Raw genomic sequence first — 25,360 nt, forward strand, 5'->3', positions numbered from 1 at the left:
TAGGGTGTCACCACCCAACACCGAATAAGTATTGCTCTCTCTCTTTCCTAAATGGTTTTACAATAACAGCAGTGGAATGGGACTTTAACGACTCGTTTTATGCCCAGATTAATATGGTGGCAGAGAGAGGTCATTAGTGTGTTGAACTGGGCTGTGGTTCTGACTGCTAACGAGGAGAAGGGAGTGTCTTATGCTGATTTGGTTGAGAAAAACTTCTTCAAGCCTATAAATATAGCCTGGTTCGCGATCTGTTTGCGCTGTCTTGCCTCAAAGACCATGGGTTTGGCAAGACAGCACAAACAGGTCTGGGACCACAGGATGTAAAAACATAGTTGTCAGGGAGGAAATAATAATAATAATAATTAGGTGGGTAAATACATTTGATGTATTTTACACATGTACAAGAGTGTATTATATACATTTGGTGTATTTTACACATGTACAAGAGTGTATTATATACATTTGATGTATTTTACACATGTACAAGAGTGTATTATATACATTTGATGTATTTTACACATGTACAAGAGTGTATTATATACATTTGATGTATTTTACACATGTACAAGAGTGTATTATATACATTTGATGTATTTTACACATGTACAAGAGTATATTATATACATGTGTTGTATTTTACACATGTACAAGAGTGTATTATATTCATTTGTTGTATTTTACACATGTACAAGAGTGTATTATATACATTTGTCAATTGGACATGTGTTTTTTACATATCCAAACTTCCCCTGAGACACCCTCAGACAGTGGGGGATACAGTGACATAGTTACTCTGTACTCATCCACTGGAAGATAATACAGATTATGCAAATCCTCTGTTGATCCTCTGTTGAGGTTTGTTAGCGAGCCAGTTTCAACCTCTCAACCTCGCAACCACTCTGAGCGGCAGTAGTCTGGCACGGATCACTATGAGGACTGAACCGGTTAAGATGTTGTTGTCGGGCAATCATTCAGAGGTTATTTCTTTTTTCATTTTGCCTTCCCCCCATGTTCCTCTGGTTCTTGGATGCCCCTGGCTAAGAGAACACAATCCTTAGTTTGATTGGGTGACTGGTAAGGTAACTAGTTGGAGCATTGAGTGCCATGCTAACTGCCTCAGGACTGCCTGTTCTCATGCTGTCCCCAGTTGGGTCAGTGAGTCTGCTCCTCCTGATTTGTCCCTGGTTCCTGAAACATATCACGAGTTGGGTGAGGTGTTCAGTAAGCAGAAAGCTCAGTCACTTCCTCCCCACCGACCTTATGATTGTACAATTAAGCTGTTCCCTGGAGCTGCCTTTCCCAAGGGACGGTTATACAGTATTTCTCGACCTGAGCGGGAAGCCCTGGAGACCTACATAAAGGAGTCTCTTGCTGCAGGTCTCATTCGTCCCTCGTCATACCCCTGGGAGCTGGATTTTTTTTTGTGAGTAAGAAGGTTGGCTCTCTTCGACCGTGTATTGATTATCGGGGGTTGAATGATATTACGGTTAAGAACAAGTACCCCTTGCCCTTGATGAGCTCCGCTTTCGATTCTTTACAGGGTGCTACTGTGTTTACGAAGCTTGATCTACGCAATGCGTATCATCTGGTTCGGATCCAAGAGGGGGACGAGTGGTTGACTGGATTCAATACACTTATGGGACATTTCGAGTACCAGGTGATGCCGTTTGGACTTTCCAACGCTCCAGCAGTGTTCCAAAGTTTGGTGAATGACGTGCTGAGGGATATGATCGGTCTGTTTGTGTTCGTTTACCTGGATGACATCCTGATTTTCTCCAAGGAGCTTTCCAGCCACATCCAGCATGTTAAGCAGGTCCTGCAGCGGTTATTGGAGAACCGTCTGTTTGTGAAGGCAGAGAAGTGTGGTTTTCACACCCACACTACATCCTTCCTCGGGTACATCATCTCCAGGGGTGAGATCAAGATGGACCAAGAGAAGGTTCGGGCGGTTCGGGATTGGGCCCGGCCCGGTACACGATTGCAGCTCCAGAGATTCCTGGGATTTGCGAACTTCTATCGGAGGTTTATCCGTGATTACAGCCGGGTGGCCGCCCCTTTAACTGCTCTGACGTCTTGCACCAGAATTTTCTGTTGGACTCCTGAGGTAGACCGAGCATTTCTGAACTTGAAGAGCCGATTCACCTACGCACTGATTCTCTGTCAACCTGACACTTCCCGTCAGTTTGTTGTTGAGGTGGACGCGTCTGATGTGGGGGTGGGCGCCATCCTGTCCCAGCGTAGCTCCACTGACGGTAAACTCCATCCCTGCGCCTTCTACTCTTGTCGTCTTTCACCAGCTGAGAGAAACTACGATGTGGGTAACCGGGAGCTTCTCGCTGTGAAGCTTGCCTTGGAGGAGTGGCGTCACTGGTTGGAGGGAGCGCCGCAACCGTCTGTGGTCTGGACTGACCACAAGAATCTGGCTTACGTGCAATCGGCTAAACGTCTCAACTCCCGTCAGGCCAGGTGGGCTTTGTTTTTTGGACGCTTCAATTTTTCCCTGACGTTCCGACCTGGGTCGAAGAACGGCAAAGCGGAAGCCTTGTCCCGGATGTTCTCCAAGACGGATGAGAGTGGGGCCAAGACTGAGACGATTCTTCCCCAGAACCTTGTCGTGGGAGCCGTTACATGGAGGATTGAGGTGGAGGTGATGGCGGCCCTTCGGACGCAGCCCGGCCCCGGTAACGGTCCACCCGGTCGGTTGTTCGTGCCTGAGTCGGTCCGTTCTGCTGTTCTTCAGTGGTCCCACGCCAGCAAGATAGCTTGTCACCCTGGCGTTGCTCGGACTATGGCCCTACTGCGCAGAAGATTTTGGTGGCCTGCCATGTGAGAAGATACCCGGAGATTTGTTGCCGCATGTCCTGTTTGTGCTCAGAACAAAAGTACCAATCGGCCCAGCTCTGGGCTTCTTCACCCCCTACCTATTCCTCGGCGACCTTGGTCGCATCTGGCCCTGGATTTTGTCACGGGATTGCCCCCTTCTGTTGGGAACACGGTCATTCTGACCATTGTGGACAGATTCAGCAAGTTTGCTCATTTTGTCCCTCTCTCCAAGCTTCCATCTGCTATGGAGACGTCCGAGATCCTGGTTAGGGAGGTTTTCAGGGTCCACAGATTGCCCAGTGACATTGTTTCTGACCGTGGTCCTCAGTTTACCTCTGCTGTCTGGAGATCCTTCTGTTTGGCCATTGGAGCTACAGTCAGTCTCACTTCTGGATTTCACCCACAATCTAATGGTCAGGCGGAGAGAGCCAACCAGAAGATGGAGTCCACGCTGCGTTGTCTTGTCTCCTCTGATCCCACCTCTTGGTCATCTCAATTACCCTGGGTCGAGTATGCCCATAATACCCTTCCTTCATCTGCCACTGGGATGTCCCCCTTCCAATGCCTGTACGGATACCAACCTCCCTTGTTTCCTTCTCAGGAGAGGGATCTTTCGGTTCCTTCTGTCCAGGCCCACATTCGTCGTTGCCACCGGACCTGGCATCGGACCAGGAAGGTCCTCCTTAGAGTTTCTGACCGGTATCAGATCCAGGCGAATCGTCGCCGTATTCCTGCTCCCGCTTATACCATCGGAGATAAGGTTTGGTTGGCTACGCGGGATCTTCCTCTACGGACTGAGTCGAGGAAACTGTCACCGAAGTTCATTGGTCCGTTTGCAGTGGAGAGGATCATTAATCCTGTTGTGGTCCGACTCAAGTTGCCTGCTACATTAAGAGTACATCCCACCTTTCATGTCTCCTGCCTCAAGCCGGTTCTCCTCAGTCCTCTGTTGCCCCCTCCTCCTCGTCCTCCTCCTCCTCGGATGATCGGAGGTGGTCCTGTCTACACGGTGCGCCGCATCATGGACTCCAGACGACGGGGTCGAGGGTTCCAGTATTTAGTGGATTGGGAAGGATATGGTCCTGAGGTGAGGAGTTGGATTCCTCGGCGTCAGATCCTTGATGATGACCTGCTTCGTGACTTTTACCGCCTCCACCCTGGCGCTCCGGGTAGTCCGCCCGGTGGCGTTCGTCGGAGGGGGGGTACTGTCACGAATCCCGTTTCCTGAGTCTGTTTTTTGCCTGTGTTCTGTCCTGGAGTGTTTTTTCCGGCGTCCTGGAACGCACCCTGTCTGGTTGCCGGGCAATGTAGCCAGTTGAGAGTTCTGATTACCCGCACCTGTATCCCATCAGCTATCTGCACACCTGGTCCTGATCATCATCTCTCCTCTTCATAAGCCCGGACCTGACATCCATTTCCTGCCGGATCGTTAGCCATGAACAGTATGTCGTGCCATAGTTTCAGCCTCAAGTTGGATAGAATTTGTTTTGTTGTTTTTTACGTATTGCTTGCCTTAAACTTACCTCCGTTTGTTCTGTCTTCAGTTACTCACCCGGATCATTTACCCCATTCCCGCCTGGTCATCGGAGAATTCCGCTACCCCATTGGCTCCACCTATTTACTCCCATCAACTCACCACCGCTGCCCGCTACGCCACCTGGATACATCTACCCATTCACATTCACTTGTAAATAAATACTCACCTCCTTCCTACTCTCCTTGTCCTGGTCTGCTTCTGGGTCCAATTCTGGTAAACCCTGACAGTTGATGACTGGGTTCTTTCTTGTATGAAGTTGCTGTTAAATGGCTCTGCCATTATTACTATTATTAGTATTATTGTATGAGGTATTCTTGTTGGGGTTACCCCTGTGCTGTGATGTGGGTAATATAGAGGTGTATTCTCTTTTCTCTCCACTGGCTATCTGGTAAACAGGCTATACTCTAGGCAGTCTCTTCTGCTGATGTGTGTGGGTCTGGTAGTGGTACTCTCTCTATTCTACTCTTTTCCTTTCGGCACGGTTAATACCTGCCTGGCGCCCCAACAAAATCTTTCTTTACCCCTCTCTAATAAATACCGCTACAAGACAGATAATTATAGTGGAATTATGGTGGTGTATAGTAGTGGTACATTATTGTAATGCTAATATAACAACTAGTAGTCTGTTAATTATGGCATTATTTAAATACAAACTATACTATTGTGGGTTGAAATTGCAATTCCATTCTATCAGTTCCATAGTGGTGATATATAAAATATTGGGTCATTAGGTATTGGCCGACTGTATCTCATATTGATCCATCTGGGGTTTATGGACTGAAGCCAATTTACCAGAGAGTTTCTGTCTTGCAGTCTCTGCTCTATCTGACCCGTGACTCAGTGTGGATCGAACATGGAGCGAGAGAGTGATGGAGAGAGGGATGGAGAGAGAGATATGAAGTAGGAGGAAAAGAAAGAGGACACTTTAAAGAAGAGCATACAAATCAGTGAATTGGAAATTAGTTCTACAACATTTCCATTGATCATATGATACTTGTTTTACATTTCTGAAATGATCAACCTTGCAATGTTACTCAGATGTAATCCTGCTTGGACACGAGATAGTAGTACTTACATTATCAACCAGTAGGTGGCAGTGTGAGTTACTTTATCATGACTACCAGGTACCCCATGTGATTTACCTGGTTCACACAGAATAAACTCAGATAAGCACATAATGTTGAGTTGAGGGAGGTTTTCCACTCTAGATAGAATACATTGAGAACTACATAATGTTGAGCTGAGGGAGGATTCCACTCTACATAGAATACATTGAGAAAACTACATAATGTTGAGCTGAGGGAAGTTTCCACTCTAGATAGAATACATTGAGATAACTACATAATGTTGAGCTGAGGGAGGTCTCCAGTTTACACTCTATGTGATCTATGGAATCAGATCTTGAATACCAAACAGGGAAGTGTTTATACAGCTAAAACTGATGTAGGATATCCATCAATATTATAGCATTATGGTAAATATGGGATCGAGGGACCAGATTTCTAATTGGTTCCCCAAGTGTTGAGAGAGACAGAGAGAGAGAGAGAGAGCTATGATAAAATCATTGTGTTGGGTGATTTTGACATTCATGTTAACAAAAAGACTGTCTCCAAGGCCATTGAATTTATGAATCTTTTGAGCTCTATGGACTTAATCCAACATGTTAATAATATACTCTGGACCTGTGTAAAATGGCGGCGGAAGAAATGGCAGCAGTTTTACGGGCGCACAACCAATTGTGCTATTATGTATTTCTTTTTTGCATTATTTGTAACTTATTTTGTACATAATGTTTCCGCAACCGTATTTTACGGCAAAAAAGAGCTTCTGAATATCAGGACAGAGATCACTCACCTCGGATTAGACAAAGATTTTTTCTACAACAAAGATGACGCACAAGACATTCTCCAAACACCCCATAGGACCGACATCCCCGTTATTTGCAAGAGGAAGTGACAAAGAACTGGATGCCTGGTCAGGACACGGAGAAGGCGACTGAGAAAGCTGCCATTACCGTCAATACTACTCGCCAACGTGCAATCACTGGACAATAAATAGACGGGTTACGATCACGAATATCCTACCAACGGGACATCAAAAACTGTAATATCCTATGTTTCACGGAATCGTGGCTGAATGACGACATGGATATTCAGCGAGCTGCACCAGAAAGATAGAAAAGCACACTCCGGTAAGACGAGGGGGGTGGTCTGTGCATATTTGTAAACAATAGCTGGTGCACGAAATCTAAGGAAGTCTCTAGATTTTGCTCGTCTGAGGTAGAGTATATTGGGATAAATTACAGGCCACACTACTTTCCTATAGAGTTTTCAGCTATACTTTTTGTGGCTGTATATTTACCACAACAGACAGATGCTGGCACTAAGACCGCACACAGTCAGCTGTATAAGGAAATAAGCAAACAGGAAACCACTCATGCAGAGGCGGCGCACCTAGTGGCCGGAGACTTTAATGCAGGGAAACTTAAATCAGTTCTACCAAATTTCTATCAACATGTTAAATGTGCAACCAGAGGGAAAAACAATCTAGATCACCTTTACTCCACACACAGAGACGCGTACAAAGCTTTCCTCGCCCTCCATTTGGTAAATCCCACCACAACTCTATCCTCCTGATTCCTGCTTACAAGCGAAAATTAAAGCAGGAAGCACCTGTGACTCGGTCTACAAAAAAGTGGTCAGATGAAGCAGATGCTAAACTACAGGACTGTTTTGCTAGTACAGACTGGAATATGTTCCGGGATTCTTCCGATGACATTGAGGAGTACACCACGTCAGTCAATGGCTTTATCAATAAGTTCATCGAGGACTTCGTCCCCACAGTGACTGTACGTACATACCCCAACCAGAAGCCATGGATTACAGGCAACATTCGCACTGAGCTAAAGGGTAGAGCTGCCGTTATCAAGGTGCAGGACTCTAACCCGGAAGCTTACAAGAAATCCTGCTATGCCCTGCGACGAACCATCAAACAGGCAAAGCATCAATACAGGGCTAAGATTGAATCACACTACACCGGCTCCGACGCTTGTCTTATGTGGCAGGGCTTGCAAACTATTACAGACTACAAAGGGAAGCACAGCTGCGTGCAGCCCAGTGACACGAGCCTACCAGATGAGCTAAATCACTTCTATGCTCGCTTCGAGGCAAGCAACACTGAGGTATGCATGAGAGCATCAGCTGTTCTGGATGACTGTGTGATCCCGCTCTCCGTAGCCGACGTGTGTAAGACCTTTAAACAGGTCAACATACACAAGGCTGTGGGGCCAGATGGATTACCAGGACGTGTGCTCCGGGCATTTGCTGACCAACTGGCAGGTGTCTTCACAGACATTTTCAACATGTCCCTGATTGAGTCTGTAATACCAACATGTTTCAAGCAGACCACCATAGTCCCTGTGCCCAAGAACACAAAGGCAACGTGGCTAAATGACTACAGACCCGTAGCACTCATGATCCGTAGCCATGACGTGCTTTGAAAGGTTGGTGATGGCTCACATCAACACCATTATCCTAGAAACCTTAGACCCACTCCAATTTCCTGGACTTCCTGACGGGCCGCCCCCAGGTGGTGAGGGTAGGTAGCAACACATCTGCCACACTGACCCTCAACACTGGAGCTCCACAGGGGTGCATGCTCAGTCCCCTCCTGTATTCCCTGTTCACCCAGGACTGCATGGCCATGCACGACTCCAACACCATCATTACGTTTGCAGACGACACAACAGTGGTAGGCCTGATCACAGACAACGACGAGACAGCCTATAGGGAGGATGTCACACCAAGATAGTCCTGAAGAGAGCACGACAAAGCCTATTCCCCTCAGGAAACTAAAAAGATTTGGCATGGGTCCTGAGATCCTCAAAAGGTCCTACAGCTGCAACATCGGTGGTTACATCACTGCCTGGTACAGCAATTGTTCGGTCTCTGACCGCAAGGCACTACAGACGGTAGTGCGTACGGCCCAGTACATCACTGGGGCAAAGCTGCCTGACATCCAGGACCTCTAGGTCTCAGAGGAAGGCCCTAAAAATTGTCAAAGACCGCAGCCACCCCAGGTATAGACTGTTCACTCTACTACCGCATGGCAAGCGATACCGGAGTGCCAAGTCTAGCACAAAAGGACTTCTCAACAGTTTTTACCCCCAAGCCATAAGACTCCTGAATCAAATTTCAAATCAAATGAACAGGTAATCAAATGGCTACCCAGACTATTTGCATTATGTTCCCCCCAAACCCTCTTTTACACTGCTGCTACTCTCTGTTTATCATATATGCATAGTCACTTTAACTATACATTCATGTACATACTACCTCAATTGGGCCAACCAAACAGTGCTCCCGCACATTGGCTAACCGGGCTGTCTGCATTGTGTCCCGCCACACACCACCCGCCAACCTCTCTTTTACGCTACTGCTACTCTCTGTTCATCATATATGCATAGTCTTTTTAACCATATCTACATGTACATACTACCTCAATCAGCCTGACTAACCGGTGTCTGTATGTAGCCTCGCTAATTTCATAGCCTCCCTACCGTATATAGCCTGTCTTTTTACTGTTGTTTTATTTCTTTACTTACCCATTGTTCACCTAACATCTTTTTTGCACTATTGGTTATAGCCTGTAAGTAAGCATTTCACTGTAAGGTCTACACCTGTTGTATTCAGTGCACGTAACAAATCAACTTTGATCTGATTTGACCTGGTTATTATCAAGGGGCTTTCTATTGACATATCCTCTGTTGTCGATGTTGCTTTATCTGAACCCCACAGTGTATTTTTAACAACCTTGTTGCTCATAGCAATACTATGTAATACTGAACAGACTTTCCCCACATTTTCCCAAATACAGGTGTGCCAAGCATGTAGGGTCAGACCCAAGAAGACTCCACACTGTAATCGCTGCCAAAGTTGCTTCAACAAAGAACTGAGTAAAGGGTCTGAATACTTATGTAAATGTCATATTTGAGTGTTGTCTTTTTTTGAAATTTGCAAAAATGTCTGAAAACCTGTTTTTGCTTTGTCATTATGGGGTATTGTGTGTAGATTGATTAGGGGGGAACTATTTAATCCATTTTAGAATAAGGCTGTAACGTAGCAAAATGTAAAAAAAAAAAAATGATTTCACCTTTATTTAACCAGGTAGGCCAGTTGAGAACAAGTTCCCATTTACAACTGCGACCTGGCCAAGATAAAGCTAAGCAGTGCGACACAAAAAACAGCACAGAGTTACACATGGAATAAACAAACAGACAGTCAATAACACAATAGAAAAGTCAACATAAAGTGTGTGCAAATGAGGTAAGATAAGGGAGGTAAGGCAATAAATAGGCGAGAGAGGCAAAATAATTACAATTTAGCAATTAAACACTGGTGTGAAAAATGTGCAGAAAATGAATGTGCAAGTAGAGATACTGGGGTGCAAAGGAGCAAAAAATAAACAACAGTATGGGGATGAGGTAGTTGGATGGGATATTTACAGATGGGCTATGTACAGGTGCAGTGATCTGTGAGCTGCTCTGACAGCTGGTGCTTAAAGTTAGAGAGTCTTGTGAGTTATGAGTCTCCAGCTTCAGAGATTTTTGCAATGCGTTCCAGTCATTGGCAGCAGAGAACTGGAAGGAAAGGCGGCCAAACGAGGAATTGTCCTTGAGGGTGACCAGTGAAATACACCTGCTGGAGTGCGTGCTATGGGTGGGTGCTGCTATGGTGACCAGCGAGCTGAGATAAGGCGGGGCTTTACCTAGCAAAGACTTATAGATGACTTGGAGCCAGTGGGTTTGGCGACGAATATGTAGCGAGGGCCAGCCAACGAGAGCATACAGGTCGCAGTGGTGGGTAGTATATGGGGCATTGGTGACAAAATGGATGGCACTGTGATAGACTGCATCCAATTTACTGAGTTGAGTGTTGGAGGCTATTTTGTAAGTCGAAATCGGTAGGATAGTCAGTATTACAAGGGGATGTTTGGCAGCATGAGTGAAGGAGGCTTTGTTGTGAAATAGGAAGCCGATTCTAGATTTAATTTTGGATTGGAGATGCTTAATGTGAGTCTGGAAGGAGAGTTTACAGTCTAACCAGACACCTAGGTATTTGTAGATGTTCCCATATTCTAAGTCAGAACCGTCCAGAGTAGTGATGCTGGACGGGCGGGCAGGTGCAGGCAGCGATCAGTTGAAGAGCATGCATTTAGTTTTACTTGCATTTAAGAGTAGGTGGAGGCCACAGATGGTGAGTTGTATGGCATGGAAGCTTGTCTGGAGGTTTGTTAACACAGTGTCCAAAGAAGGGCCAGAAGTACACAGAATGGTGTCGTCTGCGTAGAGGTGGATCAGAGAATCACCAGCAGCAAGAGAGACATCATTGATGTATACAGAGAAAAGTCGGCTCGAGAATTTAACCTGTGGCACCCCCATAGAGACTGCCAGAGGTCCGGACAACAGGCCCTCCGATTTGACACACTGACCTCTGTCTGAGAAGTAGTTGGCGAACCAGGCGTGGCAGTCATTTGAGTAACCAAGGGTGTTGAGTCTGCCGATAAGAATGTGGTGATTGACATCGTCGAAAGCCTTGACCAGGTCGATGAATACTGCTGCACAGTACTATCTCTTACTGATGGCGGTTATGATTTTGTTTAGGACCTTGAGCGTGGCTGAGGTGCACCATGACCAGCTCAGAAACCAGATTGCATAGTGGAGAAGGTACGGTGGCATTCAAAATGGTCGGTGATCTGTTTGTTAACTTGGCTTTCGAAGACAATAGAAAGGCAGGGTATGATAGATATACAGTTGATGTCGGAAATTTACATACACCGTAGCAAAATACATTTAAAATCAGTTTTTTACAATTCCTGACATTTAATCCGAGTAAAAATTCCATGTCTTAGGTCAGTTAGGATCACCACTTTATTTTAAGAATGTGAAATGTCAGAATAATAGTAGAGAGAATGATCTATTTCAGCTTTTATTTCAGCTTTTATTTCTTTCATCACATTCCCAGTGGGTCAGAAGTTAACATACACACAATTAGTATTTGGTAGCATTGCATTTAAATAGTGTAACTTGGGTCAAACGTTTTGGGTAGCCTTCCACAAGCTTCCCACAATAAGTGAATTTTGGCCCATTCCTATTGACAGAGCTGGTGTAACTGAGTCAGGTTTGTAGGCCTTCTTGCACACGCTTTTTCAGTTCTGCCCACAAATGTTCTATAGGATTGAGGTCAGGGCTTTGTGATGGCCACTCCAATAATTTGACTTTGCTGTCCTTAAGCCATTTTGCAACAAATTTGTAAGTATGCTTGGGGTCATTGTCCATTTGGAAGACCCATTTGCGACCAACCTTTAACCTTCTGACTGATGTCTTGAGAAGTGCACCAGTCCTTCTTGCAGCAAAGCACCCCCACAACATAATGCTGCCACCCCTGTGCTTCACGATTGGGATGGTGTCCTTCGGCTTGCAAGCCTCCCGCTTTTTCCTCCAAACATAACGGTGGTCATTATGGCCAAACAGTTCCAGTTTTTTTTCATCAGACCAGAGGACATTTCTCTAAATAGTGCGATCTTTGTCCCCATGTGAAGCTGCAAATCGTAGTCTGGCTTTTTTATGGTGGTTTTGGAGCAGTGGCTTATTCCTTGCTGAGCGGCCTTTCAGGTTATGTCAATATAGGACTCATTTTACTGTGGATATAGATAGTTTTGTTCCTGTTTCCTCCAGAATCTTCAAAAGGTCCTTTGCTATTGTTCTGGGATTGATTTGCACTTTTCACACCAAAGTACGTTCATCTCTAGGAGACAGAACACGTCTCTTTCCTTTGTGGTATGACGGTTGCATGGTCCCATGGTGTTTATACTTCCATGCTATTGTTTGTACAGATGAACGTGGTACTTTCAGGCTTTTGGGAATTTCTCCCAAGGATGAGTCAGACTTGTGGAGGTCTACAATTTTTTTCAGAGGTCTTGGCTGATTTCTGAGGTCTTCTTTTGATTTTCCCATGATGTCAAGCAAAGAGGCACTGAGTTTGAAGGTAGGCCTTGAAATACATTTTCCAAGCTGTTTAAAGGCACCGTCAACTTAGTGTATCTGAACTTCTGACCCACTGGAATTGTGATACAGTGAATAATAAGTTAAATAATCCGTCTGTAAACAATTGTTGGAGAAATGACTTGTGTCATGCACAAAGTAGATGTCCTAACCGACTTGCCAAAACTATAGTTTGTTAACAAGAAATTTGTGCAGTGGTTGAAAAACTAGTTTTAATGACTCCAACCTAAGTGTATGTAAACTTCCGACTTCAACTGTAGGTCTGTAACAGTTTGGGTCTAGAGTGTCTCCCCCTTTGAAGAGGGGGATGACCGTGGCAGCTTTCCAATCTTTGGGGATCTCAGACGATACGAAAGAGAGGTTGAACACGCTAGTAATAGGGGTTGCAGCAATAATAATTTTTGAAAGAGAGGGTCCAGATTGTCTAGACCAGCTGATTTGTAGGAGTCCAGATTTTGTAGCTCTTTCAGAACATCAGCTATCTGGATTTGGGTGAATGGGAAATGGGGGAAGTTTGGACAAGTTGCTGTGGGGGGTGCGGGGCTGTTGACCGGGGTAAGAGTAGCCAGGTGGAAAGCATGGCCAGCCATAGAAAAATGCTTATTGAAATTCTCAATTATCATGGATTTATCGGTGGTGATAGTGTTTCCGTGTCTCAGTGCAGTGGGCAGCTGGGAGGTGCTCTTATTCTCCATGAACTTTAGTGTCCCAGAACTTTTCAGAGTTTGTGCTTCAGGATGCAAATTTGTTTGAAAAAGCTAGCCTTTGCTTTCCTAACTGCCTGTGTATATTGGTTCCTAACTTCCCTGAAAAGTTGCACATCGCGGGGGCTATTCGATGCTATTGCAGTAACCCACAGGATGTTTTTGTGCTGGTCAAGGACAGTCAGGTCTGGAGTGAACCAAGGGATATATCTGTTCCTGGATCTACATTTTTTGAATGAGGCATGCTTATTAAAGATGGTGAGGAAATCACTTTTAAAGAATAACCAGGAATTCTCTGACGGAATGAGGTTAATATCCTTCCAGGATAGTCGATTAGAAAGGCCTGCTCGCTGAAGTGTTTTAGGGAGCGTTTGAAAGTGATGAGGGGTGGTCGTTTGACGGCCTGGGAACAGTGGGTTAACTGCCTGTTCAGGGGCAGAAAGACCTTGTCTGCTCAGGGATTTGAACTTGCAACCTTTTGGTTACTAGTCCAACGCTCTAAACCACTAGTCTTCCTGACGCACTGGCTGCATGTGACCTTTCCTTCACGTCTAAATGGAATGAGATAGCGGGATATTTCCGTGATAAGATAGCAAACAGTAGCCTGGGTATCAGTCAAGCAAGACCAGGTGAGAAGTTTGATATGTGCCCTAGCCAACCAGGCAAAGGCACTATGGATTTATTTTCCCTGGTTGATACAGACATACGCAGGAAAGTGATATCACAACTTAAGTCTTCTACCTGCCTTCTCGATGCTATCCCCACCACTTTCTTCAAAACAGTTAATTGCATACCTGGAGAAGTGTAAGCTATTGTTAATCACTCCCTGTTCACAGGCACTCTCCCCACTGCAATAAAAGAAGCTATTATGAAACCCCTTCTGAAGAAAAGTCATCTAGATTCTTCAGCTTTTAACAATTTTCAGCCAATTTCCAACCTTCCATTTTTAAGTAAAACGTTCAAACAGCTAAATAATTTAATTGCCAACTGTATTTAAAAAAACAACTTCCAATCAGCTTTTCGTGCCCACCACAATACAGAGACAGCCTTAGTTAAAGTGGTAAATTGTCTTAGAGCCAACACAGATGCCAAACATCTGTCCTTGTACTCTTGGATTTAAAGTGGAACTGACAGCATTTTAGCAACATGAAATCGTATTAAAATCTTTTCATATACTACCCCAGGAAGAATCTAGTCTACAAATCAAACTTTATTCATCACATGCTGTCACGTTTTTTCAAAATCGAACCCAGAAGCAGACCAGGACAAGGAGAGTAGGAAGAAGGTGAGTATTTATTTACAAGTGAATGTGAATAGGTAGATATATCCAGGTGGCGTAGCGGGCAGTGGTGGTGAGTTGATGGGAGTAAATAGGTGGATCCAATGGGGTAGCGGAATCCTCCGACGACCAGGCGGGAATGGGGTAAATGATCCGGGTGAGTAACTGAAGACAGAACAAACGGAGGTAAGTTTAAGGCAAGCAATACGTTAAAAACAACAAAACAAATTCTATCCAACTTGAGGCTGATACTATGGCACAACATACTGTTCATGGCTAACGAACCGCAGGGAATGGATGTCAGGTCCGGGTTTATGAAGAGGAGAGATGATGATCAGGACCAGGTGTGCAGATAGCTGATGGGATACAGGTGCGGGTAATCAGAACTCCCAACCAGCTACATTGCCCGGCAACCAGACAGGGTGCGTTCCAGGACGCCGGAAAAAACACTCCAGGACAGAACACAGGCAAAAAACAGACTCAGGAAACGAGATTCGTGACACATGCGCAGAATACAAGTGTAGACCTTACCGTGAAATGCTTACTTAACAGTGCAGTTCAAGAAGAGTTAAGAAAATATTTACCAAATCAACTAAAGTCAAAAATAATAAAAAGTAACACAATAAAATAACATTATCGAGGCTATATACAGAGGGTACAGGTTAGTTGAGGTAATTTGTACATGTAGGTAGGGGTGAAGTGATAAGATAATAAACAGCGAGTGGCAGCAGTGTACAAAACAAATGGAGGGGGGGGGGGGTCAATGTAAATAGTCCGGTGGCCATTTATTAATTGTTCAGCAGTCTTATGGCTTAGGGGCAGAAGCTGTTAAGGATCTTTTTTGGTCCTAGACTTGGCGCTCCGGTATCACTTGTCGTGAGGTAGCAGAGAAAACAGTTTATGTCTTGGGTGACTGGAGTCTCTGACAATTTTATGTGTTCTGACACCAACTATTATATAGGTCCAGGATGGTAAGAAGCCTGGCCCCAGTGATATACTGGGCCGTATTCACTACCCTCTATAGCACCTTACCATCAGATGCCGAGCAGTTGCCATACTAGGCGGTGGTGCAACCGGTCAGGATGCTCTCGATGGTGAAGCTGTAGAACTTTGAGGATCTGGGGAACAGACCAGTGCGCTACTGTATAGCCAATCAGAGCTACAGTAGTCCTTTATACAGTAGGCCTTTTAAACAAGCCATATGCCACACAGGCCTGTTGCAACAACACAACTTTGATTAATACAACACACTCGCCAACAGCCACAAAATATATTTGAATGGATTTCTTCTGCAAATACAGTGCATTCGGAAAGTGTTCAGACCCCTTGACTTTTTCCACATTGTGTTACATTACAACCTCATTCTAAAATGGATTAAATAGTTTTTTCCCTCATCAATCTATAGTACACACAATACCTGTCAGCGATTGGGTGCAGAGTGAAAGCAGAGTCAGGCGCAGGACACAGGTATAGAGTAATCCAACTGAGTTTACTCAAAGAATAAAGCACAATTCCAAATAGGAACATACAACACAACTCTAACACAAACACAAACACTTAACGACATGAAATATCACGGACAGAACAGAAAAGTTCTTCAGATGGTTAAATAGGGAATGTAATGAGGAAAGTAAAACAGGTGTGTGTGTCATCAGACAAAACAAAAGAAACAGAAAAATGGATCGGTAGTGACTTGAAAGCCGGTGACGTCGACCGCCAAACACCACCCGAACAAGGAGAAGGGCTGACTTCGGCGGAAGTCGTGACAATATCCCATAATGACAAAGTGAAAACAGGTTTAAAAAAAACGAATAACACATTAGTATGTAGGTATTCAGACCCTTTACTCAGTACTTTGTTAAAGCACCTTTGACAGCGATTACACCTTCAATTCTTCTTGGGTATGACGCTACAAGCTTGGCACACCTGTATTTTGGAATTTCTCCCATTCTTCTCTACAGATCCTCTCAAGCTCTGTCAGGTTGGATGGGGAGCGTTGTTGCACAGCTATTTTCACGTCTATCCAGAGATGTTCGATGGGTTCAAGTCTGGGCTCTGGCTGGGCCACTCAAGGACATTCAGAGCCTTGTCCAGAAACCACTCCTGTGTTGTCTTGGCTGTGTGCTAAGGGTCATTGTCCTGTTGAAAGTGAACCTTCTCCCCAGTCTGAGGTCCTGAGCACTCTGGAGCAGGTTTTCATCAAGGATCTCTCTGTACTTTGCTCTGTTCACCTTTCCCTCAATCCTAACTATTTTCCCTGTCCCTGTTGCTGAAAAACATTCCCACAGCATGATGCGGCCACGATCATGCTTCACCATAGGGATGGTGCCAGGTTTCCTCCAGACTTGAACTTGGCATTCAGGCCAAATAGGTCCATCTTGGTTTCATCAGACCAGAGAATCTTGTTTCTCTGCTTCTCTGGACAACAAAGCATTGGTCCGTTGAAAACTGAGATCATCCTGATGTCTTCATTAACACAGGAACCTACAACTTAGCACACACACACACACACACACACACACACACACACACACACACACACACACACACACACACACACACACACACACACACACACACACACATCAATTCATTCAGCAGAACTGAACCTCTGATTCAATAATTTAAAAAGGACTTTGATTTTCAATTATAATTTTCAATTCTGGAAACGGAATTTCAATTAACCTCCTGAGTTGACAGAATTTGATCAATGCAAGTGTGTTTACATACACTAGCGTTGCTCCCAATTGTATTGGGTTGCACAAAAACTGTCCGCAGGAAGCCAGATGTTAAGTACAATTCCATTTCAGCTTACTGGGCAGGACGGTTGGTTATTATGACGGGGGAATATGTGACAAAATACACTATATATTCAAAGTATGTGGACACCCTTTCAAGTGGATTCGGCTATTTCAGCCACACATGTTGCTGACAGGTGTATAGAATTGAGCACACAGGCATGCAATCTTCATTGACAAATATTAGCAGTAGAATGGCCTTACTGAATAGCTCTTTGGAGTGATTAATCACGCTTCACCATCTGGCAGTCTGACGAGCGAATATAGGTTTAGCGGATGCAAGGAGAACACTACCTGCCTCAATGCATAGCGCCAACTGTAAAGTTTGGTGGAGGAGGAATAATTGTCAGGGGCAGTTTTTCATGGTTCGGGCTAAGGCCCCTTAGTTCCAGTGAAGGGAAATCTTAACGCTACAGCATACAATGACATTCCAGATGATTCTGTGCTTCCAACTTTGTGGCAACAGTTTGGGGAAGGCCCTTTCCTGTTTCAGCATGACAATGCCCCTGTGAGCAAACCGAGGTCCATACAGAAATGGTTTGTCGAGATCGGTGTGGAAGAACTTGACTGGCCTGCACAGAGCCCTGACCTCAACCCCGTTGGACACCTTTGGGATGAATTTGAACACCGACTGCGAGCCAGGCCTAATTGCCCAAGATCAGCGCCCAACCACACTCTTGTGGCTGATTGGAAGCAATGTTCTAACATCTAGTGGAAAGCCTTCCCAGAAGAGTGGAGGTTGTAATAGCAACAAAGAGGGGACCAAATCACATGCCCATTATTTTGGAATGAGGTGTTTGACGAGCAGTTGTCCACATACTTTTGGTCATGTAGTGTATCTAAAGGGTTGCATTATTAAACAGACTTTCCAAATGTGGGTCTGTTGTAGACCCACCTCTTCTCTGCTTACCTCATGTCAAAATAAGAATCCGCTAAATGTGATTCCTTGTTTGACCACACATGGCGCATGTGCAGGACTTTTATTTTGGTAAGCAGCTCCAAGGAGTTCCCGCAACCTTTTCTTGTCGTCTCCCCAATGCAAAGGAGGCTGGTGGGAGGAGCTATAGGAGGATGGGCAAATTGTAATGGCTGGAATGGAATTCATGGAGCGGAGACAAACGTGATTGGCATGAAATGAGTTGTGAAAAGAAGAGAAGATGAAAGAAGAGACGGTGAAGTGTGTTTCTCACAGATTCAGTGCATCTGAAGGCCACCTGCCGCAGACTAACACGGATTAAACCACAGATTAAACCACTCGACTTGGAACATAACTCCGAACAAAAGGTGTCAGTGCAGTCATGTGCATGTGTGCATCGGTCTGCCTATCTGTTTGTGCGTTTGAGTCTGTGCTCTTGTCTCTCTATGTCCCTGACTGTTCTCCAGTCCAAACCCATGTCACAGGGTGAGCCAGGAATGAGGCATGACAATTTAGCCAGACACGGCGTGAACAAGATGAGATTGTATCGTTCAGCTGAGAAATCAACACCGGATAGAGACTGAAACAAGGCCTACGTCCCTCTGGACTGCCAGACTGCCTGGTCCTGTCCCGGTCAGCCCAGTCCATCTATCCTCCATCACCACTACCACTACTACAAGGCCAGGGGGTGGCAGGGTGCCCGTTTGAGGTTACCATTCTAGCTTAGCTTGGTAGACATGTCTACACAGCACAATCAATGGTACCCTTTTAGTATCTGGGTGAATGGATTATCCTTTACGCTCCGTCTCTCTCTCTCTCTCTCTCTCTCTCTAATGGTCCAGCAGACTCACAGATGTTCTGGGTCCACAGAATAACAGAGTACCTTGGCTTGGTTCCAGGCAGTGGGCCCTCTCCTCTCTCCATACACTAGAAGAAGGTGTCAACACCGAAGGGTGCGTTGCCCTCTCTCTCCTAATTGGTTTCACAATAACAGCAGTGGAATGGGACTTTAATGACTCATCTTATGTCTCAATCAATACGATGGCAGAGAGGGGTTGTTAGCGGGTTCAACCGGGCCATGGTGCTGACCGCTAACAAGGAGGAAAGGACTGCCGTGCTGATTGGGTAGAGAGAAAGCCCTCAAGCCTAAAGGTACATTTGGAAGCGATGATAAAGTGAGAGAGATATTTGTGTGGTATTACAGTCAATAGTGTCACAGTATAACAACGCTAATAACAACTAGTTGTTTCAAGTTTACCATCCCGTAGCGAGTATGAAATGAAAATGTGTAGAATGTGCAGCATACCTTACATATGTAGATATGTATTTGAATTATTGTAGTCCATAAAACATTGTGCCAAGACAAACTATAATATTATGACATTGAACTGTGATGACATTCAATCAGTTCCATAGTGGCAGATGATATAAAATATTGGGTCATTAGGTATTGGCCTACTGTATCTCATATTGATCCATCTGGGGTTTGTGGACTGGAGCCAATTTACCGGGTAGTTTCTGTCTTGCAGTCTCTGCTCTATCTGACCCGTGACTCAGTGTGGATCGAACATGGAGCGAGAGAGCGATGGAGAGAGGGATGGAGAGAGAGATGAAAGAGGACACTTTAAAGAAGAGCATACAAATCAGTGAATTGGCAATGAGCTATATAACATTGATTATCTGATGCTTGTTTTATTTTTGTGAAACTATACATTTTTACAATGTTAATGCTACTGTTCCACAGATGTAATCCTGCTTAGACAAGAGAAAGTGGTACTTACATTGTCAACCAGTAGGTGGCAGTGTGACTTACTGTATCATGACTACCAGCTAACCATGTGATTTACCTGGTTCACACAGAATAAACTCAGATAAGCACATAATGTTGAGCTGAGGGAGGTTTCCACTCTACATAGAATACATTGAGAGAGAGAGAGAGAGAGAGAGAGAGAGAGAGAGAGAGAGAGAGAGAGAGAGAGAGAGAGAGAGAGAGAGAGAGAGAGACTACAGCAAGCAGCATACAGTTCATGTTGCCAAAAACACCTCATTATGTAATGGAGGTACAGGCTTTACATTCTCTACGAGTGTGTGTGCCTGTGTGTGGCGTGCGTGTGGTATTTTTTCACTGTAGTAGCTACTGTAAATTGGACAGTGCAGTTAGATTATCAAGAATTTAAGCTTTTTGCCAATATCAGGTATGTCTATGTCCCGGGGAACATTTTTGTTACTTACAACCTCATGCTAATAGCATTAGCCTAAGTTAGCTCAACCGTCCCACAGGGGACCCACCGATCCTGAAGAAAATGTATTAACAAGTCATGTGGACTCACTCTCTCTGCAATAATACTGACCACCTCATCTCTGTATCCCAAACATACAATTATCTGTAAGGTCCCTCAGTCGATCAGTGAATTTCAAACACAAATTTAACCACAAATACCAGGGAGGTTTTCCAAAGCCTTGCAAAGAAGGGCACCTATTGGTAGATGGGTAAAAAAAAAGGGTTATTAATTACACTTTGGACGGTGTATCAATACACACAGTCGCTACAAAGATACAGGCATCCTTCCTACCTAAGTCTCCATGAGGCCAATGGCTGTGATCAGAGAGATAACTGAAGTTACTCAACAATACCAACCTAATTGACAGTGATGGTGTATTGTGTGTAGATGGGTGAGATAAAAATCAATTTAATCTATTTTGAATTCAGGCTGTAACAACAAAATGTGAATTAAGTCAAGGGGTATGAATACTTTCTGAAGGCACTGTATGTCACGATCGTTATACTGAATGGACCAAGGCGTAGTGTGCGTAGAGTTCCACATAATTTTAATAAATGAAAATCACCAAAAACAAATACAGACAGAAACGAAACGTGAAGCAAATGCAATACTAACAGGCACTACACAAAAACATGATCCCACAAACAACAGGTGGGAAAAGGCTGCCTAAATATGATCCCCAATCAGAGACAACGAATGACAGCTGCCTCTGATTGGGAACCATACCAGGCCAACATAGAAATACAAAACTAGAGTACCCACCCTAGTCACACCCTGACCTAACCAAAATAGAGAAGAAAGGTGCGGAAAGGTGCGGACTCCGGCCGCAAAACCTGACTCTATGGGGGAGGGTCCGGGTGGGCATATAGCCTCGGTGGCGGCTCCGGTTCGGGACGTAGACCCTGCTCCGCTCGTGGAACCGGACCGTGGATCGTCGCCAGTAGAGTTATAGTCTGACTGGAGGAGGACTGGAGTATCATACTGTAGAGTTATAGTCTGACTGGAGGAGAACTGGAGTATCATACTGTAGAGTTATAGTCTGACTGGAGGAGAACTGGAGTATCATACTGTAGAGTTATAGTCTGACTGGAGGAGGACTGGAGCATCATACTGTATGGCTTATAGTCTGACTGGAGGAGGACTGGAGTATCATGCTGTATGACTTATAGTCTGACTGGAGGAGGACTGGAGTATCATACTGTATGATTTATAGTCTGACTGGAGGAGGACTGGAGTATCATACTGTAGAGTTATAGTCTGACTGGAGGAGAACTGGAGTATCATACTGTAGAGTTATAGTCTGACTGGAGGAGAACTGGAGTATCATACTGTAGAGTTATAGTCTGACTGGAGGAGGACTGGAGCATCATACTGTATGGCTTATAGTCTGACTGGAGGAGGACTGGAGTATCATGCTGTATGACTTATAGTCTGACTGGAGGAGGACTGGAGTATCATGCTGTATGACTTATAGTCTGACTGGAGGAGGACTGGAGTATCATACTGTATGACTTATAGTCTGACTGGAGGAGGACTGGAGTATCATACTGTAGAGTTATAGTCTGACTGGAGGAGGACTGGAGTATCATACTGTATGGCTTATAGTCTGACTGGAGGAGGACTGGAGTATCATACTGTAGAGTTATAGTCTGACTGGAGGAGAACTGGAGTAACATACTGTATGGCTTATAGTCTGACTGGAGGAGGACTGGAGTATCATACTGTAGAGTTATAGTCTGACTGGAGGAGAACTGGAGTATCATACTGTATGGCTTATAGTCTGACTGGAGGAGGACTGGAGTATCATGCTGTATGACTTATAGTCTGACTGGAGGAGGACTGGAGTATCATACTGTACGACTTATAGTCTGACTGGAGGAGGACTGGAGTATCATGCTGTATGACTTATAGTCTGACTGGAGGAGGACTGGAGTATCATGCTGTATGACTTATAGTCTGACTGGAGGAGGACTGGGTCACATTTTGGTTTCTGGTTTTCATCCAGCTTTGATCATTTGAATCAGTTGTGAAGGCAAATTTTGGTTAATATTATAAATTGTGTCATTTTGGTTATTTTGGCTCTCTACTCCAGCACTTTGGATTTGAAACGATACAATGACCATGAGGTTAATTGCAGACTGCCAGCTTTCATTTTAAGGAATTTTCATCCATATCGGGTGAATATTCTATTTTTATTTACAATACAAATTTGTCCAAAATGACACAATATATTATTTACCATTAATTTCTGTTGGGCACAGAATCATCTGAAATACAACCAAAACAACCAGCAAATACATCCAACAATATTGAAGTCACATACTTGATGTAATCATTGCGTGCTAAGAATATGGGAACAAATACTTAAGTTTTGACTACTTTAATACACAAGTGAATCTGTCCCAATACCTCTGGGCCCCTGAAATGGGGGGGTCTATGTACAACAAGTGCTGTAATTTCTAAACGGTTCACCCGATATGGATGGAAAAACCCTCAAATTGAAGCTGACAGTCTGCATGTTAACCTCATAGTCATTGTATAATTTCAAAGTGCTGGAGTACAGTGACAAAATGACAAAACAACGTGTCACTTTCCCAACACTTTTGGAGCTCACTGTATTCCCTATATTAGTGTAGTACTTTAGACCAAGACCCCATACGGCTCTAGTCTACAGTAGTGCACTGTGTAGAGGGCATGGTACCATTCAATTCTTTTTCATCCTCCACTTTTCCCATATGTATTGCACACACACACACACACACACACACACACACACACACACACACACACACACACACACACACACACACACACACACACACACACACACACACACACACACAAACACACACACACAATGGGGGCTAATTCCCATGTCGCTGGCTTGTTGTTGCTTGTTATAAACCACAAGGCTTTAACAGAATTTATTTTGGCCCTTGGGTGGTGTGTGTGCTGTATTTTAAATTTGACCTATTATGGATGAATGTCTATTTTTTATGCATTAATTATGAATGGTTACAAGGTAAATTCTGTGCTGTTACAGGGTTAAAACTGAAAAAAATCAAAGGTTAACAGTTTAGGCGTTAATTCCGAGTGGTTAAGATCAGGGCTATGGTTTGGGGAAGGCTTCAATTACAAACAACGCACTATTACCAAGTATCATCAAGTTTTCTCACAGTTTGCTAGAGCAATGTGGACTGCGGTGGTGCAGTGGTCTAAGCAGCGTGCTCTGGCTCCAAGCACCAAGGAAGACATATATTGATGTTCTGGGGACCTTGATCTAGTGATCAGGCTGGTGTGTGTGAATGCTCGCTTACGTGCACGTGTGTGTGTATATATATGTCTATATTACTATTTATATATATATATATATATATATACACTGAGTCTACAAAACACTAAGAACACCTTCCTAATATTGAGTTGCACCAAGTTTTTTCCCTCAGAACAGCCTCAATTCATCGGGCATGAACTCTACAAGGTGTTGAAAGTGTTCCACAGGGATGCTGGCCCATGTTGACTCCAATGCTTCCCACAGTTGTGTCAAGTTGGCTGGATGTCCTTTGGGTGGTGGACAGTTCTTGATAAACACGGGAAACTGTTGAGTGTGAAAAACCCAGCAGCGTTGCAGTTCTTGACACACTCAAACTGGTGCGCCTGGCACCTGCTACCATACCCCATTCAAAGGCACTTCAATCTTTTGTCGTGCCCATTCACCCTCTGAATGGCACACAGACTGTACACAATCCATGTTGTCTCAAGGCTTAAAAATCCTTATTTAACCTGTCCCTTCATCTACACTGATTGAAGTGGATTTAACAAGTGACATCAATAAGGGATCATAGCTTTCACCAGGATTCACCTGGTCAGTCTATGAAATGGAAAGAGCTTGTTCTTAATGTACATAGACAGACATGGCTCTCAGCGAGGAGCGGAAGCAGGTCTACTATTTATTACTGTCATCATAAGGGCAGCGTTTAAATTTCTCTGTGTTGCTCTGAAGAAGGCTGAAGTACTGTATAGAGATCACAATACCAAGCAGTAACCTTAGTGTCTCCACTCAAGCTGTAATTCATCTCTCTCTCTCTCTCTCTCTCTCTCTCTCTCTCTCTCTCTCTCTCTCTCTCTTGTTCCCCTCTCTCTTTTTTTTCTCTTTCTCCTGGTCTCTCTCCAACGCAATAATCAGTAAAATGGGGATAACATTTGCCAAATCCACTGAGAGAGAGCATCAAATTGTCTAAGCCTTGGAAAACAAATACAGTTGTTTACATTCTCAATATCCACCGGTCTTGTTTCTAACCAGCTCAGGAAATTCATTGATGAAAGGTGTGTATTGTTTGTGCAAATCGCCCACACAGCCGTTCTCTCAAAAGCATCTGAGGTAAACAAATGAATTGAAATATCATCTATATTGTAGCTGGAAATGGCATTAGAAAAAGCGTACTATTGCAGACATGATTGTGTTATCAACCCTTCATTGTGGAATGTACAATATCTCTGTTTTGCTTTTCTTATTGGAGTTTTACTCTACTGTGTTTCACTGTATAGCTGTTTCACTGTCAATCACTCTTTAGTCGTTAAACTGGAGTTGTAAAAACACAGTACCAGTCAAAAGTTTAAACACACCTACTCACTCAAGGGCTTCTCTTTCTTTTTACTATTTTATACATTGTGGAATAATAGTGAAGACATCAACACTATGAAATAACACATGTATCATGTAGTAACCAAAGAAAGTGTGAAACAAATCAAATGAGCCACCCTTTGACTTGATGACAGCTTTACACACTCTTGGCATTCTAACGTTCCAGCTTCACCTGGTATGCTTTTCCAACAGTCTTGAACGAGTTCCCACATATGCTTAGCATTTGTTGGCTGCTTTTCCTTCACTCTGTGGTCCAACTCATCCCAAACCATCTCAATTGGGTTGAGGTCGGGTGATTGTGGAGGCCAGGTCAT

Source organism: Oncorhynchus masou, chromosome 4, assembly GCF_036934945.1.
Source record: "Oncorhynchus masou masou isolate Uvic2021 chromosome 4, UVic_Omas_1.1, whole genome shotgun sequence".
Taxonomy (NCBI): Eukaryota; Metazoa; Chordata; class Actinopteri; order Salmoniformes; family Salmonidae; genus Oncorhynchus; species Oncorhynchus masou.